General features: G+C 31.0%; 1 protein-coding gene and 3 non-coding genes across 4 annotated transcripts in view; 1 reads left to right on the top strand and 3 right to left on the bottom strand.

The window, feature by feature from the left end:
- LOC142326860 (roundabout homolog 2-like) overlaps nucleotides 1–18,545 on the top strand; it is a 1,022,566-nt gene that overhangs the window by 89,812 nt on the left and 914,209 nt on the right. The window lies entirely within an intron of this gene.
- Nucleotides 16,841–16,912, bottom strand: TRNAQ-UUG (transfer RNA glutamine (anticodon UUG)). The gene has a single exon. It is a non-coding gene; the product is annotated as a tRNA-Gln (tRNA).
- TRNAQ-CUG (transfer RNA glutamine (anticodon CUG)) lies at nucleotides 16,997–17,068 on the bottom strand. Its single transcript has one exon. It is a non-coding gene; the product is annotated as a tRNA-Gln (tRNA).
- TRNAQ-CUG (transfer RNA glutamine (anticodon CUG)) lies at nucleotides 17,150–17,221 on the bottom strand. The gene has a single exon. It is a non-coding gene; the product is annotated as a tRNA-Gln (tRNA).

Raw genomic sequence — 18,545 nt, forward strand, 5'->3', positions numbered from 1 at the left:
CTTATTTATTTTAAAAAATCAGTCGCAGAGAAAAATTGACAATTCAATTATACATATCGTATGTTGGCTATGTAATGAAGAAAAACATAACCGAAGGAAAGTTAAGATGATTCATGCTATTCTGGGCAGCAACAAATCCAGATGAGACAACAAAGTTTGAACTTGGAAATACATTTTGTTACTGAGAAACCACAACCTAGAATATTGATCAAACAATTTTACAATAATAATAAAAAACAATATTCTAAGAATAAACAAGTTGTAGATTTCAGAGCGAGGTTGGACTGTATATTCGTAGGTGATGAATGAAGACAATGCCTTGTTGCTTGTTGAATAATGGTTTAATGAATTGTCATCTTGACAGTTAATGAAATGAATTGTGACATAACGTATAACTAGACATATCAAAATAAAAAAAATATAAAATTAAATAAAACATTAAAGCTGTTGTTCATCCGAACAAAGAATGAAGTCCATCCAGACTAAGAGTATGGCGTGACCGCCTTGGATCAGATTCGAACGTCGATGCTAGTACGAGCGGAACTTTCCGGTGAGCGCTAGCACCCAATAGATCGCAGCACCGGACGGCTCGATGTGGAACGGAACAACAAGATCATTCAAATATCAATGATAATCATAACTATGTGTCGCAACGAGGTGACTGTATTTATCAAAATAGATCACGTAAGTATTTCATGAGAATATTTCTCAATCGAAGCATATATATATATACGGTATCTGAAAAGGGAGAGTCTTTTAACCCTTAAAAACGATTTGACTTCACAAAAAAACCTACGGATGTCACCTAAAACTTTATATTCACATCAAAGGAAATCGCGTGACAAAAAACTAATCTTAACATTAATATAAAAATAAATGAGTTACCCCATTCACAAGGACAACAGAATCCAGATTATCAAAATAGCATTAAAAATACAAACGATAATAATATTGATAGTAATAATAAAGTGTAATTCTTACGTACGTAAGAATTATCAAACATTCAAACGAAGAACAGAGCTACATCGTTTCTAATGTAATTACTACTACAACCGCAAACAAATTCTTTCAGTCTCATTAAATTATGATTTGTCATGGCGGACAGAGGTGTCTTAAGATCTGGGCGTATGTTATGCCTGTTACCAATCTCTAATGAGTTTATTATTTACATACTTTATTAATACAGTTTCATTTAATTTGTCAGAATATGATTAATTTAAACATTTACATATTTGTTATATCATTTGATTTACTTCTACATAATGTGATTGTTATTGTGTTTATGATTATTATATCATTCATTATCTAATTTGTATATTTATATTACATTAATTTTTTATATTTATGTTGCTCATTCACTATTAGACAGTCAATGGACTAATTACTTATATGTAAACATTATAATATTATTTACTCATTAACTACATTGCGTAGTACATTCATTTATAATTATTTTATGTTATTATTGTAATATTATAAAGAGAAAATCAATTTAATTTTGACGGGCAGTTTATTCAGTAGTTACTTGAATCTTTTCCTCCACATAAATATGAATGCTGTCTGTCTCCTTCATGTAAAATACATAAAGTATTTAATTCAGTTGGCTCATCAAACAACTGATAGTTTTGTAATATTGTTTGTATTCATTATTTTCTAATGTTCATTATAATTTATATCTTGTGCAAGTAAATATACATTTTCATTCTTGTATACAACAATATAATCCATAAAATAATTCATAATTTAAACGTATTTTTCTATGTAATAATCATTAGTTAATAAAAAGGTTACAGCACATCAAGCAAATAATAGCTAATTAGTAGTAAAGGAGAATCAGTGACACTAGAGATATTAACAACACTTCACCAATTTGAAAGAATGCTTAAAACCTTTTACAGGTATTGAGTTGACGATAGTCTACACAAGATTTCATGTGATCCTTGGCTTAAGGTCAGTGTATTTTTACCCGGGTAATGGAGTAGATTATTGAGCTCAGATTTTATGTTCAGTGCGTGTTCAATTCATTTTTGTTTTGTCCTGTTATTCTAAGTGGGAAAATATTGTAGAGATTGTACATCTAAAATTGAGCTAGGGTTTATGGAAATTTTAGGTTTTAACAAATATTTTATTGAGAGCTGTAAAAAAAGCTATAAACAAGTTATCGTATTAAAAAATTGTTCTTTTCTGAGTTTGAGTGTACATAGTGTTTCACAACAGAAAAGAGAACATTAATTTGGTGTTTTACAGAATTTGCTTTTAATTTATTATCGCAAATATCTATTTTGTCATCGCAAAATCAACTGATTTTCGAAGTCGAGATTTCTGAGGTTCGAGTACTTGTAAATAAAGCTTTTATATAGATTTAAATGCTAGACTGTGGTAATTGATGGATTTCAATTAACCACACGTCAGGAGTGGTCGACCCCAGTCTATTCCAGACATGTTTATCGATACATTTACACTACACGCTACGTCAGACCTGGGAAGCCGGTAGCGTTAATTACCTTTGCCTGCACACACGCTCGCGCGCGCGCGCGAACACATACACACACCTGGCAGTAGTTGGAAAATTGGTGGGAAAAAACACACACTTAGTCCCATTCTTCTTATGGCTCAACATGTAAAGCAATGAGGTTTGAGGTTCCGGTGAAGTTTGTTTGAGAGCAACGGTTATAATTATACAGTCATTCCTTGTTGTGAACAGGATATCACTTGTAGAGTATAATAAATATTATATGCATTTCAAAAGGCTTGTCATGTAGATAAATAATACATTTTGCAGAAGGTAAAATAAAACTACTTCATTCCTCACTTTATATTTTATTTTATTTTTTTTTTAGTAAGCTTGTCTTGGGATGATTGTTATTCTTGAAAATAGTTAAATTACTTTTCCGGTATTGTCATATCCATGTTAGGTTATCTCACCCGTTTTGGTTGTGACTATATATGCATCCGCCGAATAGCAATTTTATTGAAATTAAAAAAAAATTGAGCGTTTGAATGAGATTTCTAGAACGGAAGAACGGTTTTCAACCGCTTATTTAGATTTTAAAGTATGGTATACATGTAATACTCTTGAAACAGGGTATCAATTATCTTATTATTCTATTAGTTACTTACTATTCTCCACTTTTTCGACCGTGTTATGTATTTTTTTAAATCTAAATAAGGAAGATTTATAAAATTTACATTTGGTTTTAATCACCCTGAAAGTTAAGACTTATCGGCTGTTGTAGGGAGTAAGAAAGTTAAAAAAAAAACCTAATTTTTTTAATATTTAGAATTAGTGGGAAATATTACCAATTTTTAAAAATTATTTTTTTTCTCAAACGTATTTCGACTTATTTCTAAAAAGTAAAACTCTTTAAAACATTTTGATTTTAATTGTAAAAAATCGTAAGTTTTTGTAAGGACAGGTTAGATTTGTCCTTAATACAGAGCGTTCGGAAAGTTGCTGTGCACTGAATTACGGAAGTTTAATGATGAAACGTTTTTAATTATTTATTACTTCTATTTTTATATCATTTATTTATAGAAACAGATGTTACAATAACTGGAATTGTTTATATTTGTTTTCAAATACTTTAATCAGTTGATATACTGGAATGTTTCGTATATACGCCGTTGCGTTTTTTAGTTCAATTGTGCGTGATCTGCTGCGGTGCATTGCTTGTTTCGTTGCCCCCCCTAAAGAAAGTAATTTGTGGGAGTCAGATCGGGCGATTGTACTGGCCACAAACTTTCGAAATAATTCGTTCACAAAGACATTTCATAAAATAGTTATTGACCTATTAGCTGTGTGCTCTGTTGTGCCATCCTGTCTTAATCAACCATTATTGATTTTCGCTTTTGTTAACTGACCAATGAAGTTGTTTAAACATCACATAACGATCACGTGTTTTTAAAAACAGATTGGATGTGCGATCTACTCACACAGACCCAGATTCCAATTTTTACTTCATGGAGGTTAGTTGTCGATCACAGTGGTGTATTTTGTGAATGAATATATCCTCCCAGATGAAACCACGCTTCATCTGTAAAATACGTATGTTGAGGATACCTAAGGAATTTTGGTCAATAAAAGGTTTACAACCATTGACAATAATTTAGTCTTTTGGCATGATCTGTAAGGTTTCAGTTCTTGAACAAACATTACTTTATAGGGGAAAAGTTTCCGTACTTTTCTTACAGCTTTATGTGCAGTAGAAAGTCCGATATCTTGCTGCTGTGCTAATCTATGCACTGGTTTTGACGAACTTTCGGTCATAGCATCCAAAATATCAAACAGCTTCTGTTCGTTTTAGGTAGTCTTAGGTAGTCTTCCACTTCGATCGGCGTCTTCAACAATGCCTGTTGCCTGAAACTTTTCGATAAGACTTCAAACCGCATTGCGATGAGGAAGAGGAGTATTTGAAAACTTTCCAAAAAACTTGTGCTTCACAAAATTATTGTATACGTGTCACCGTCACGAAAAACTTGTTCAACGAGAATAATGCGCATCTTTACCGAAAGTACCAATACGTTTCTCGCAACTATTGATTCCGATAAAAGAAAAAAACAACACGAAACGAAGCACGTTCAATCACAACTCAACAACTGACGTTTCGTTTAATACTGAGCAACGCCCAACGAATCCGCAGGGCAACGCCGAAAGAATAGAATTCTACACATGCTGCACATCGTCTTTCCGAACGCTCAGTGTAAAAGCGTTCCGTAAAGATCATGAGTAATCATATAATAGAAGTTCTGATTTAATTGGTTATCTGTGCAAATGTTTTGATTTAAATTTAAGAAATATTGGTTTAATTTATATGTAGTTTAGGTATAATTTATTTTGAATAAAATAGTATATTTTGTTTTCTAATTTACATGATATTTACATTTTTAACAGAAATAGAATATTAATTTTAGTAGTTTATTAATTGTGTTGGTTTATGAAATAAATTTATTATTTAATATAAAAGTATTTAATGCCGTGCCATAAAGCAATATCCTTTGTTTATAGCATAAATTACAAGTCAGCGCCTGATGATTAATGATTTTCATATTTATGTAAATACAGGTTAAATATCTTAATTTTAATTACCGTATTTTCGTTTTTCCCTTCTAAATATTATTAAAACGTTCTTGGAATTTTTGTTTATTCAGTATTAAGAGTAATTGAGCTTTTTAAATAATAAAAAGTAGTCTTATCAGGACTTCTTGTAAATGAGCCTTTTACATAATAAAATAATTGAAAGAAATATTGATAAAATTCGTAAAATTACACCGGGGTTTTACGTTACCTTTTATTAAATATCTACTGCCTTTAGAAATAGTAATTCCTAGAATAATCCGACAAATAACTTTCATACCAGGAATTTACGAAATAATATATCACGCAATACTTTTGACTATTCCCAAGTTGAAAAAATCATATAAAATTTAAAATTGTGTGGTTATTATGATAAAAATTGTATAACAGCTGAATCGAATTCCTAAACAGGACAACCAGGAAGATTTTTAACTTTGGGGAAAGCAACAACTCTGAGCGAATGGTGTTAAATTTCAAAGATCTTAATTTGAAGAATTTAACAAATAGACTTGTTTGAGATATTTTTATTTTATTGCTCCAAGCTCTGATTCTTTTTTGAAGAGACTTTGAACACGTACCCTAATTCTCCCATGGACGTACATACGCACTATCTCTATAGAGCATACAATAGGAATTTTTTTTCTGAAGATTTAATCGCGTCGGCACGAAGTTAAGCGGATAAATGAAACGTTGTATCTTTGCGTTACTCGAGACTTTGCGTGTCGTCAATATAATGCTTTGTACACAATGTTGTTCATAATAATAATAAATTAAATTTTTGAATCTACAAGTAATGATATTTTTTTATTATTAGTTTATATACCTTGTACGTATATATCCGTTTTATATTAAGAGATATGTTGTTGAATAAGTAATGTTAGGCATTTTGTTAATGGATTTTCTTTAATGTACTTCTTTATGCTATTCATAAAATCAATTTTCTATTCAGCTCATACTTTAATTTAGTTCATTTTATATTAAAGTTGATTGTACCGCTTCCGTTATATACAGCCTATATACGTATGTACATAATACAATCAATATTGTGCTGAGTCCTTCAGATAAATTAAGCCGCTGGTCGTACAATCACGTAATAGGGAAGGCTTTTTTTCAAAAGCGTTTTAATTGCAATAGAAGGAGGGGTTGGTTTACTATGTATAATGACAGACGACCCCTACTACGGCTGACGGTAGGGACTATTTCGGAACAAAGCGGTCTTTGTAGGCGGAATCGGGCGAGTGCGCTATCGGTCGTCAACTCAGTCAGCTGTTCTGACGCCGCCACACCCTGACTAAAAAGTTCTTAAAGTTTATAATAGTATTTTTTATCTGTGATTATCGGATTCTAGGATATAATAATACGTTATCGAATTTATTTTATAACGCTACCAATTACATAATCTTTCCAATTTCGCTGTTTATAATAATTATATAACTTTCCTCCGAGTTTTTATAATTTGGATGTTGTGCTATTTTATTATCTTATTTTATTCTTCTTATTTAATCTTTTTTTTGTTTGTATTTGCTGATAATATATATATTTTTTAAAAATAAAACAATTTTATCTTTTACAAGGTCATATTTTATGATTATTGATATTAAATACATAGTTGCTAAATTTTCAAGTTTTCAAAACGGGATTTTACAAAAATCCTGTTAAAACTCTTAAATAAATTTTGAAATCATATTTTTCTTTAAAAAAATATGAAAATTAACTTTAAAAGGTTTTTCTTTTTACAATATTTGGTTTAAAAGAATCTGGTTTCCTTTTATTTTGCATTATCTTACCACATTGTATGATTAAATTTGCTCTCGTTACGGGTTAGGTCATATCAGATAATATTTAACAGAAGTTATTCCTTTGATATATATAATTTCTTTTTTTCATTTTAAAATGTTATGGTAATTTATTTCTATCCATTTAGTGTTTATTGTACTCATTTACAGTATTTAAGTTGTTAATAAATCTATTTTTTAAACTATATTTCGTAATTTTTTTTCTTACTATTATTCATTTTACTTTCCGGGCTTATAGTTATACAATATTTTATGAAAGAGAAAGTATGTTAACGGATCAAATTTTGTACGTTAGGGTTTTCCCAGATTTTGACGGTTCATACACATCCAAATACAAAAACGCAGTTTTAAAATTGAACGATTCCGGAAGGTGTATGCGTACATGTGTTGTGTGTGTGTGTGTGCGCGCGCGCGTTTTTGCCTGTTTTTTATTGATATCTTCCGACAGCATGGAAAGATTTGGATGAAATTTGGCAGACGATTTCTGCATGTAGGGCATTATTGCTATTTAATTTTGGTTGCAATCGGTGTAGTGAGAGGGGGATACGGACCTTATAGGTTCTATATCTCAAAATTTAATTTGAAAGGTTAGGTAAAATTTTTCACATAATTTAATGCTGCTTAGATAGTGAAGATGATTTTCTTGACGTTTAGTATTATTCAAATCCCCATAAAAAGCTGGAGAAAAATATTTCTGTTTTTCTTTTTTTAGTTTCTGGACTTAAAAAAAATCACATTTTTTTACTAATTAGATGATTTCATTAGATTAGTGTGTTACTTTTTATAATGTACTTGGGTGGTAGTAAGCGTAATTTATTTTTCCTTTTTTTTTTTTTTTTTAGTTATCGTTTTTCTTTATATATTGAGACTAGAACAACCAATTTTTATTAAATGTTGTACGATAACTTCTGAATATGGGCTCATTGATGTTATTGTAATATTGTTTCAATCTGCGAGGAGATACGGTCACCATGGGTTCCGTATTTTCAAATTTTTACTCAAAAATTAAAATAAATTTTTTATATAATTCTTTATTTTCATACTTTATATACTTTAATTATTTACTTTGCACTTAGATACTTAATTTTCATTTTAACTTCTCTCCTACATAGTTACTTATCGAGCTTTTTTTCGTACTAGCAAATTAATTTTACAACTTTTTTTTTGACTTCTTTAGAATGGTCAAATGAAATTTGTTAATTTTAATACATTTTACCGGCTAAATAAGAGACAAAGTATAATTAATGTTTTATGTTTTATTTTTTTACTCCACTGTGATCCCAAACATCGCAAAACAAAATTATTGGTGATTTATTTAGTGGTATGAATTTAGCATTTACGTTGACTCGTTAATTACGTTTTTTGAGACACTTGCAGTCACTAGTGCTAGTATTAGAAGTGGAATAGGCGCGATGTTCGTGCTTCCGCGAACTCTGTTAGCTAGTTCAGAGGGCAACGATATTGGATAGAAGAGAGATGTACGAAAGAAGCCTACAGCGAAGGCAAAGGCTGAGTTAAAATTCACTGATGTAGATGTCTACCGAGGCATTCACACCGGTGGCATCCCTACTGAGGCCTGGCTAAAGACTGTGAGATGCAATCAGTTAGAGGGTCAAAAGACGACCTTCGTTACCATCAGGGCTAGGAACGGGGGAGGGTGGTGTGGCGATTGGAATCGTCACAAGGTGGGTGTCTTCTCCTACGGGGGTTGGGATGGTGATTTATTTAGTTATTTTTTTCCTAAACGGAATACAAATAACTATTTTATTCCTTTGATTTGAATACAATAAACTGCTGAAGGAACAAAGACAATCATGCTTTCAGCTGAAGATTATAATATGATCTCTTATTTGGGAACGTCAAGACAGAAATATATAATTTTTTTTTCACTGGATTCCTTTTCACTACAGAAAAGAAAAGCTACAAACGAATTCCTTGCAAAGAAATGTGTGTTAATTCCCCAGCGAAGTAATTATCAGTGTTATAATTTTTATAGATTAAAATTTTAATCAATTAATTAACTATGAATGATTTAATAGGAATGATACGAGTTAAAAATATCGGTATACTTTTTCGTTCCCCCACCCTAAACGTTTGCAAGTTTTTTACCTGAAAATAACTCGAAATAAAGGAATATAAATATTAACAACAACCAGGTTGGAGAAATATACCCAATAACCCGATTTAACCAGTTATTTTACCAAACTCCAAATAGCAGGAAATATACCGGTATTTTAAACATTCTTCATATTAACATATTTAACATACTAAAAGTATAAGCATAATTGTATATAATTATACATATAAATTATAAATATAATCTAACCTAACTTGACCTAAGTTTTGATATAATAAATAATTGCAGTAATTACTGAATTTATTATTTAAATACTCAAAATATAACCTTTAATTAGTCGAGGTTAGGGAGCGTAGGTTTAGTTTAGTTAGATTATATTTATAATCTAACATAAGTTATAACGTTCCACGATGTGGAACATGGTTTCGGACCGTCCTGGAGCTAAAAGCCATGTAAGGATGGTGGGAATACGTGACAGGACGGGGTAGGGATAGCCTACAAGTAGTCGAGGACCTTGTTTCGCTAATACGGATGATTTGTGGGGACTCCTGGAGCCGTTCTCTCAGTTAGATGTCAAAAGATTCTGCTGCAAAGGAATGGGGGGTTGATGTCTGCCCAGCGGTGCCAATGGATTAAGAGAGTCAATTTGGCAATAGGGAAGAAATACAGCCAGGGAGATGTTATGGAGGTTCCGGCAGTTACAGTTTTGCCGGAACACTCGATGAGGACGAGATAGGGACAGCCTGCACGTAAAGGTAGTTTGGGGCCCTCGGGTCGCTGCTGCTGATGATATGTGTGGGACCCCTGAAACCGTCCTGTGTAACCCGTAGGAACACAGTATGCCCCGAGTAATGCCATCACGGCGGGTATCGGGACATGTTGTCATAGGGGGAGGTTGTTTAGTGAGTTCCCGTCTTCTGCGGGAAACTTCACACACCCAGTGATGCGGGATGCTGGGCGTCTGATCTGTGTACAGATTTTCTCCTGTGAAAAAAAAAACTATATTTATAAAATAAATAAGTATAAATGGTAACATATATCCGGTTATTGGGGTTTTTCTCCAAACTGGTTATTGTATCAATATTTCCTGCTACTTTGAGTTATTTCCAGGTGAAAAACTCCTGGGGGGGGGGGAGAAACGAAAAAGTACCAAGATCTGTTACGATAGCTATAGAATATTTCTTGTTTTCCAAAGAAGTTCACGGTTATGTTGTTTGGATTAGCCACGGGCCATGACTTGTCTAGTTAATCATACGCGTGGTTCATAATCCTTCAGTTGCGATAATTATATGTTATGTGGTAGGTATGAAGGACAATCGTGTTAAGAATATGAGTACCTTTCATCCTTAAAATAATATAATAACTGGATTCATTTTTCTTATTCTTCGTTTTGCTTTCTTTTTTTTTCATTCTTGTATGTATGTTATTCTATATTTAATACTTTAGATGTATCCTTTATCTCTACCAAATACAAATTTATCAAAAACGCGAAGAAAAAGGTTACCAGAAAAAGATACTTTAAATCGCTAATTTCTTTTGGCTGAAGCGGAATTAATATCCAAATAATGGAAGGCTTGTTCCATTCACATTATTTTAAATTCGTTTATTACATACATAGACTAAAGCATATGTTGTAATCATTATATTACTTACGTTTTATAAATTAATCTTGATATCAAACTTTTTGTTATTATTTAGATATTTTCAAATAAATATTATACTGTTACTGTATTTTCATTAAAAAAATGTAACATGCTTTTCTTCAAAAAATAAATAGATAAAAAAAAACAAGCAAACAAACAAATTAGTACCAAAAAGTGAAAAATAATTTTTTTTCAAGACAGAAAAAAAATTCTATTTATACATGACTAAAAAAGGAAATCGTGGGGCGCACTCTAATTATAAATTACTTGATTATAATTGTATGTGAGAGCGCGTGGAAGCCTTCTTCATTATGTAGAAAATATTGTTTCCTTCACAGAAGGGAACTGAGCTGTTTGAAATTATACTTCAGCAAATTAAATTTTCTTAAGTTATAAAATTTCTTCGATAAGGTTAACTTTACCACATTTTTAATGCTTTTATTTACAGTCGCATCAACAATTACAGTCATTAGCGACTGAAGTAACACTATCGTGTAGAGTGTTACATAAAACAACAATAATAAAGAATAAACATAAATAATTAACAATAACAAATACAAACTAAAATACTTAAATCTGATATAAACCACCTAAATTGTATTCTTCATTCCAATGTAGGAGAGGAACCACAACAGACGTTTTATACCTTTTTTCTCGTTTAGTAGAAATTTAAAATCTGAACCCAGGTCTAGGTTTTATCGAATGGTTCCAAAGATTGGGCAATCAAAGAACAGATAGTGCACGGACCATTTGACCTTGCAAGCCATACAGATCATCTATTTGGCTCTCCTCAGAGCCAAATATATGAGCGTGGGCAAGCCTGGTGTGTCCAAACCTTAGCCGAGTTAAGATGACTTGGTCTCTTCTGTTGCTCGGGGAAAGAGGTTTCTCGAGCACATTTTCCCGGATGATTTGTAATGCCGTGGCAGAACTCAACAGCCAGAACCTATTCCACAGAGCCCGCAATTTTACACGGACTGATCTCATGAAGTCTCTCTCACATGTCGATTATACTCGGATGCCATTTATTGCAGCTCTCTTGGCAGCCTCATCGGCTCGTTCGTTTCCGAGGTTGCCACAATGGCCAAGGATCCATACTAATACCACAGTCTTATTTATCCTTGAAAGGATATCATGAATATCTGGACGATGGATTTAAAATGTCTGCAGCTCAAGCTCATGTACACTCCTAGAGTCGGTAATTACTAGGAAGCTGTCATCCCTACGGGTTTTGATAACTTTTGACTAACATTTTTAATTTATTTTTAAATTGTACAAGTATTTAAACTAACATATACATTTTTTTACTTCTTAGCAACAAAAAATATTTATATGCAATTTTAATCTATATTATAACCTGAATAATTAATTTTAATCATTATAAATAATACCATCCTGACTCCATAGGGGAAGACCCCCTCTAAGTGACGGTTTCGGTTGCCACGCCATCCCCGCAATACAGAGCCCTGATGGGCTTTACCGGAGGTAACCTTCAAAACCTCGGAAAAAGGCATCTCCAGCCTTGTTCTTGCCTCAGTCAGGATGCCACTGATGCGAATGCCATATGTGACATTCCCATCGGTGTACTACAACCTACTAGTTAACTCTTTAAAAAACAAAACACAAGTCCAACTTTTAACAAGACAACTAAACAACTAAAGGAATTGAAATCACAATTACCTACCCGAAATAGAAAAAGGTTGAGTTCAACACGCAACGTTAATGCAAAAAATAACACGAAAACAACAACAAAAACATGTAGAATAAGGCAAATCCAAGCGGAACCCTAAACACCTTCGGTATTCCTTTCCCTTGCCAAGTAAATGATCAAATTCTCAATGATCGGTCACTCGGCCCGGTCCCTCCAATTTACACGGATATCTAACGCCGATCCGATAATATCGAGCCGGCAAATAGTCTCCGTGCTCATTAGCTGCTACTTAGGGGACAAGTAAAAAACACGATAGGCATCGTCCAACTATTCACATTACGGGCACATACCGAAGTCCACCAGACCGAGTCCCTTTTTTTCTTTTTCCTGTTTAGCCTCCGGTAACTACCGTTTAGATAATTCTTCAGAGGATGAATGAGGATGATATGTATGAGTGTAAATGAAGTCTAGTCTTGTACATTCTCAGTTCGACCGTTCCTGAGATGTGTGGTTAATTGAAACCCAACCACCAAAGAAAACCGGTATCCACGATCTAGTATTCAAATCCATGTAAAAATATCTGGTTTTACTAGGTCTTGAACGCTGTAACTCTCGACTTCCAAATCAGCTGATTTGGGAAGACGCGTTAACCACTAGACCAACCCGGTGGGTTAGACCGAGTCCCTGCAAACTGTCTCTGAAAACGCCATGACCAGAAAGAAATTGCGTCACGTACTTGTTAGGGTGTACCCAAGAGGCGCCCCGCAAACCAACATCTGGAAAGAGATAATGCATATAACGCCCACCATCTGTCTCATCCCATCTGGCCTGCCACAAGGAATTGCCATATTGTTCAATTTCTGGAACTTTATCGGAAGTCAACCCACCGGACTTCTTTGCAACATAACGCTGCTGCTTCTCAAACGCAATCAAATCTATCGGTTTCACGCTTGGAATCACCAAGATTGCCTCCCATGAAATCGTGCGGTAACCACTTGTTACCGTTAACAATATAAGGCGTTAAGCCCTTAATAATATATCCCGATAGCTTTTGAATTTTGGCCTATCCGCCCAAACAGACGCCGCTTATCGCATAATAGCCTCGCATACGCCCTTATAAAGGATACTCATGGTTGTGAAGTAAAGACCCCAATCAGGGGATTGACCACATGTCGCATTCCAAAGAAGGTACTAGAGGCCTTCTCCGCAACGTACTGAATATGCTTCTTAAGTTGCAATTTCTCATCAAGAAACATCCAATTACTTATAACTAAATCTAACGATTAGCGTACATAAATATTAGAAGGTAAATTTACACAAATTATGTTAAATTTCACTTCAACAGCCACCTGATCTACTCATTCTGAATCACAGTCAAAATCAATCTGATCGATACCTACATTTTATCGATTCAACTCCATTCCTCAAAATGTTCAGCTTGTATTTTATATATATATATAAAATTTAGAAATATATTAGATGAAAAAAGGAATATTGTTTTGTCATCCGACTTACATCGGTGTGTAAAATTTCAACACTGCATGAGATCGGGAAATGAGTTTAATTAAGGTTGCAAGATTTGAGGACACGTTTAAACCATTGTAAGTTAAAGAATAGCTTGTAAAAAAATGTTTTATCTTTTAATTTTTTTAATAATTACTGTTTTTAATGGTGAAAAAATTTAATATATTGTTGAAATTTTAATATATGTTGTAGTAAATATATATATCTGATCATAATTTAATTTTTATGTATTTTTTTTTCAGGTACGTTTTTGGTCTAACAAGATATACGTACGTTATTTTTAGTTTATTATCTGATTTTTTTAATTTTAAAATTATGGAAAGTATGAGTGCGTTAGGCTACTTATACGATATATTTTATTTTATATTTGATTTTTTTTTTAAAATTTAACGATTTTCTGCATTAATAAATTTTATTAGCGACGTAACAGGGAAAATAAAAATATGAAATATATATATATATATACTCTACCGACCGGTAATAAGTGTTACTTGGTTTACTTAAGTAAATATTTAATCGACATATTTCAGCTTCTTTAATTAAATTTTATTTAAAATTAATATTGATATATTAATAATATTTATACGTCAAACGTTTAATTCATTTTGAAAAGTAATAATGATTTTTCATCCGAAATGTTTTTTCTGGGAACAACGCTTTTTTAGTTCCGTTATTTCTTTTAAGATTAATTCGGGAATCGCTAAGTTTTGTTTTTTTTTTGTTAATATATTAGAAACAGATGTTTTTTGTACGTACCTTATGTTTTGATATTACTACTCGTATTATCGGAAATCTTGTTAAAATAATATAACATTACTAAGGTCAATGATCTTTGGTATAATTATAAATGGGATCTGGCATGAAAGATAAGAATAAAATAAACGACTCCCATTGTTAAGTGGGTAAAGATGTTTTACTAAAGCCAGCGAAAGAAAAAAAGAATTAAGATATATATGGCTAGAGGTAAAGAAAAATAAAAAGAAAAAAGATGACAAGGAAGTGAAAGAATTTTAAGGACCACATTTTATTCCAGCCGGTAAATCACGGACGTCGTAAGTGTGTGAATCTCTTCTGTGACAAGAGACCAGCTTCCATATTTGTACAGTCTTGACTTTTTTAAACTGCAACTTATATTTTTTGATCTGTTTATACGCGCACTTAGCGAACAATATTTGAAATTCTTTTTACATATATATATATATATATATATATATATATATATATATATATAAATATGTTTCTTGACGTGACAAGTGAAATGCTTCCACTTCTTTTGTTGATATAAGGTAATGCAGTACAGCAGGAAGTATGTGTTTTAACTGGAAATTTATTTTTTTTTTAAATTCATTTTAATATATAATTTATATCTGTGATCATTTTTAAATTTATTACATTTTTGACATTCAGCAATACTTTCTGAATTTGAATTGCCTCAAAAAAAAAAAAAATCACTTTTAAAGTGGATAACTGTTTTCTATTTTAAAAAAATTTCATTGACTCCAATAAAATATTGATAATTACTTCAAATTTGGACGGTAATAGCAATAAGTGTTATGATCTTTTACTATAATTTATTTTGAAATGCGTAAAATTTCTGTATACTTGTTTACGAGCGTTGTTGAAAACATATCGTCAATCATGTGAATGGAAATTAATTAGAAACAAATTAGCTAAGCTAAAAATTAAGAAAAAGGATAAAATTAATTAAACAAATTTAATTTATTTTCTGGTGGTTATCAGTTAACCAAGTTAGGTAATTTGTTCCAGCATTTTATCATGTTTTGAGTAACTCGTCTTTCCTCGTTTCTTCGCCCAGTTCTTTCCACGACCATCCTGTTTCATGATTAATAAACTAAGGCCATGATTATATATTAATTTTTCTAAAAAAAAAAACCGTTAAAATATATTTTTCTGCAACTCCAACCTCTTGAAGTTCCTTCTACATCATTTTAATCCAGTTTTTTTACTATCATTAGAAATTTTTTAGTTGAAGTATTATATTATTACTTCTTATAATGATGCAATCAATGAATCGCAAAGAAAATAATTAACAGACTTATTTTTGTGGCTGTGTGGGAATAGTTTACAAATTGTTAATAGATTTCTTATAATACTATTTGCAATTTTGATATTATGTTATAATTGGAGTCCAGGTTTTCCTTTAAAGATTTTTTTAAATCACCTTTTACATTTTAGATTTTATTAAAATAAAGAAGAAATTACGCATGATAAAAAGACAAATGATTAACAAACCACATTCCCCAGGTTATTTTTGTTGGTGGTATGACATCCATAACTTAAATCTTTTCTTACACTCTACGTTTACTCGTATATGAAACATTTCCATAACAGTTATTTAATTAAATCGATAAAATTATTTTAAAAAACTTATATATTTATATTGGAAAGAAAGTGAAATCTCTCTCTACCTTTTTTTTTTTTTTATTTCATTTAAAACGTAATTTAAAATATTCGTTTTTTGTTTTTAAGGTTTAAAACTGAAATAATAAAAAAAAATATTTAACTTTTCATTTAACCTTCTAATTACGCGGAATTTTGCTTCCGAAAATGTTGATTAACGAATCATTAAAAATATTAACTTTACTGTAAAAATATTAAGAAAATATATAAAATTAAAACAATTGAATAAATTATGTACAAAATTTCAACAAAATTAATTACGATTTTTTTGTGAACTTTTTTCTAGTATGAAGTGAAATAACTATAAAAAATTAGCAACCCAAACATAGACTAAAAATTAAAAAAATATATTTTAATTTCAAATGCCTTATCCCTCTAAGGCCAAGTAAAGGGCGTACGTATTCAGTTCAAAGACCTTTTTACCGTTCTTATCTAGTAGACTTATATTATTAAATACGTAAATAACAATGATTCTTACAACACTTGCTGTAGGCTGCTGTACGAAGTACCTTATTGTTAAATAACTGCACTCCAGAAAATTGATCTTAAAAAAAATTGGAATAAATTTATATAAGTTCTGATTACGCATTAAGCTACGATATAAAGCTGTCGAAAGTATTGTTTAGATTTAATTTATTTGAAATAATAAAAAATAGGTTCCACCGAGATTTGAACTCGGATCGCTGGATTCAAAGTCCAGAGTGCTAACCATTACACCATGGAACCAACTTATTTGTAGAATTAAATAATAATTAAATGAATTTTTACCAAATAACGTGAAGAAGTTGAGAATAAAATTACAAAAATGATAGGTCCCACCGAGATTTGAACTCGGATCGCTGGATTCAGAGTCCAGAGTGCTAACCGTTACACCATGGAACCAACTTATTTACAGAATTAAATTATAATTAAATGTATCTTTACTAAATAACGTGAAGTTAAAAATAAAATTACAAAAATGATAGGTCCCACCGAGATTTGAACTCGGATCGCTGGATTCAGAGTCCAGAGTGCTAACCATTACACCATGGAACCGTTATATTTAGGTGATAATTACATAGTAATTATTTGTTACGCTATACGTATTGCTAACAGAGTAAGTAATTGTAATCAAATTGTGCTTCTTTTGTATAAAATGTTTTATTGAATATGCTTTTCAGTCATACAGAGACAGACCATTAGCGTAAAACAAAAATTAATAATATATTTGTTCTTCTTGCATTCATATGGTCTCTTTTTATTGCTATTCAATAACATAAAAAAAAACTTATTCTATAGTTGCTGTAACTTCATCTATATGTGAATTAAAACATTCATTTTCTATGTTTAATTACATAAGTGTGTATGAATGGTACCCATTTTTGTGAAAGATAGCTTTTCTGTCATTTTATCGATTATTTCTTTATTATAATTAAATAGCAATGCGAAACGCTTACTTTTATTTAAAACAGATGATTACTGAATTATCATAATAACTACTACATATATATAAATACTGTAACACATTTCGATTTTTAGACATGCATCATCAGTAAGTGTAAAAAATTAAAGTGTACATAATAATTACTAATGAATAAAAATACATAAACAAAAGGAAAGAGAAAATAAATAAATTATTAAAAACTAAGGTTAATAATGCATTAAAATACATTCTAGATATATCTATCTATAAACTACAACTAAAAAACATCAAGAATAACTCTTAAACAGCTATGAATATTCCAAGATGGGAGAAAAGATGAAAACTGATTGACAACTCTTCAGCCGGTTTTAACATTGAAATAGTAGAGATTACATTGATAGTTAACTTTTTCTTTCTCGTGGAACTGATTTTATTTTGTAGTTTTTAACGTAAAAAAAAAAAAAAATATTAAAATATTCTCTTGAAGGCTCTTGAAGACTATAAATAGAGTTGGTATTTTCCAGTTCATGATTTTTTTTTTGCTATTTTTAGTTTTTATTTCATAAGTAATGGTAGTATTTCATTAAGTGTTATTTCAGATTTTGTTTTCTATTTTATTACTTATTTCCATATGTTTTAATTTTTTCTACGTATTAATATTTTTAATTAATAACTCTGTTTCCATTGGTGATAATTTTTAACAATTTATTTTCACTTTTAGTTGTACATTTTATTTTGTGGACAATTTCTTTTTATTGCTTTAATAACCATTTAATTCGGTAATTGTTTCTCTTTTTGTATTTAAACATCAAAGTACTTATTTATGTTTCCTTTTTTTTATTCATTTTTTATTTTTAATAAAATTCTAATGTTTTAACCATTGAAAAGTAATTTTTTACTTTTTCGTTTCTCCCCCTCCAAACGTTTGCAAGTTTCCACCTGGAAATAACTCAAAAT

The sequence above is a fragment of the Lycorma delicatula genome, chromosome 6 (assembly GCF_047948215.1).
Source record: "Lycorma delicatula isolate Av1 chromosome 6, ASM4794821v1, whole genome shotgun sequence".
NCBI lineage: Eukaryota > Metazoa > Arthropoda > Insecta > Hemiptera > Fulgoridae > Lycorma > Lycorma delicatula.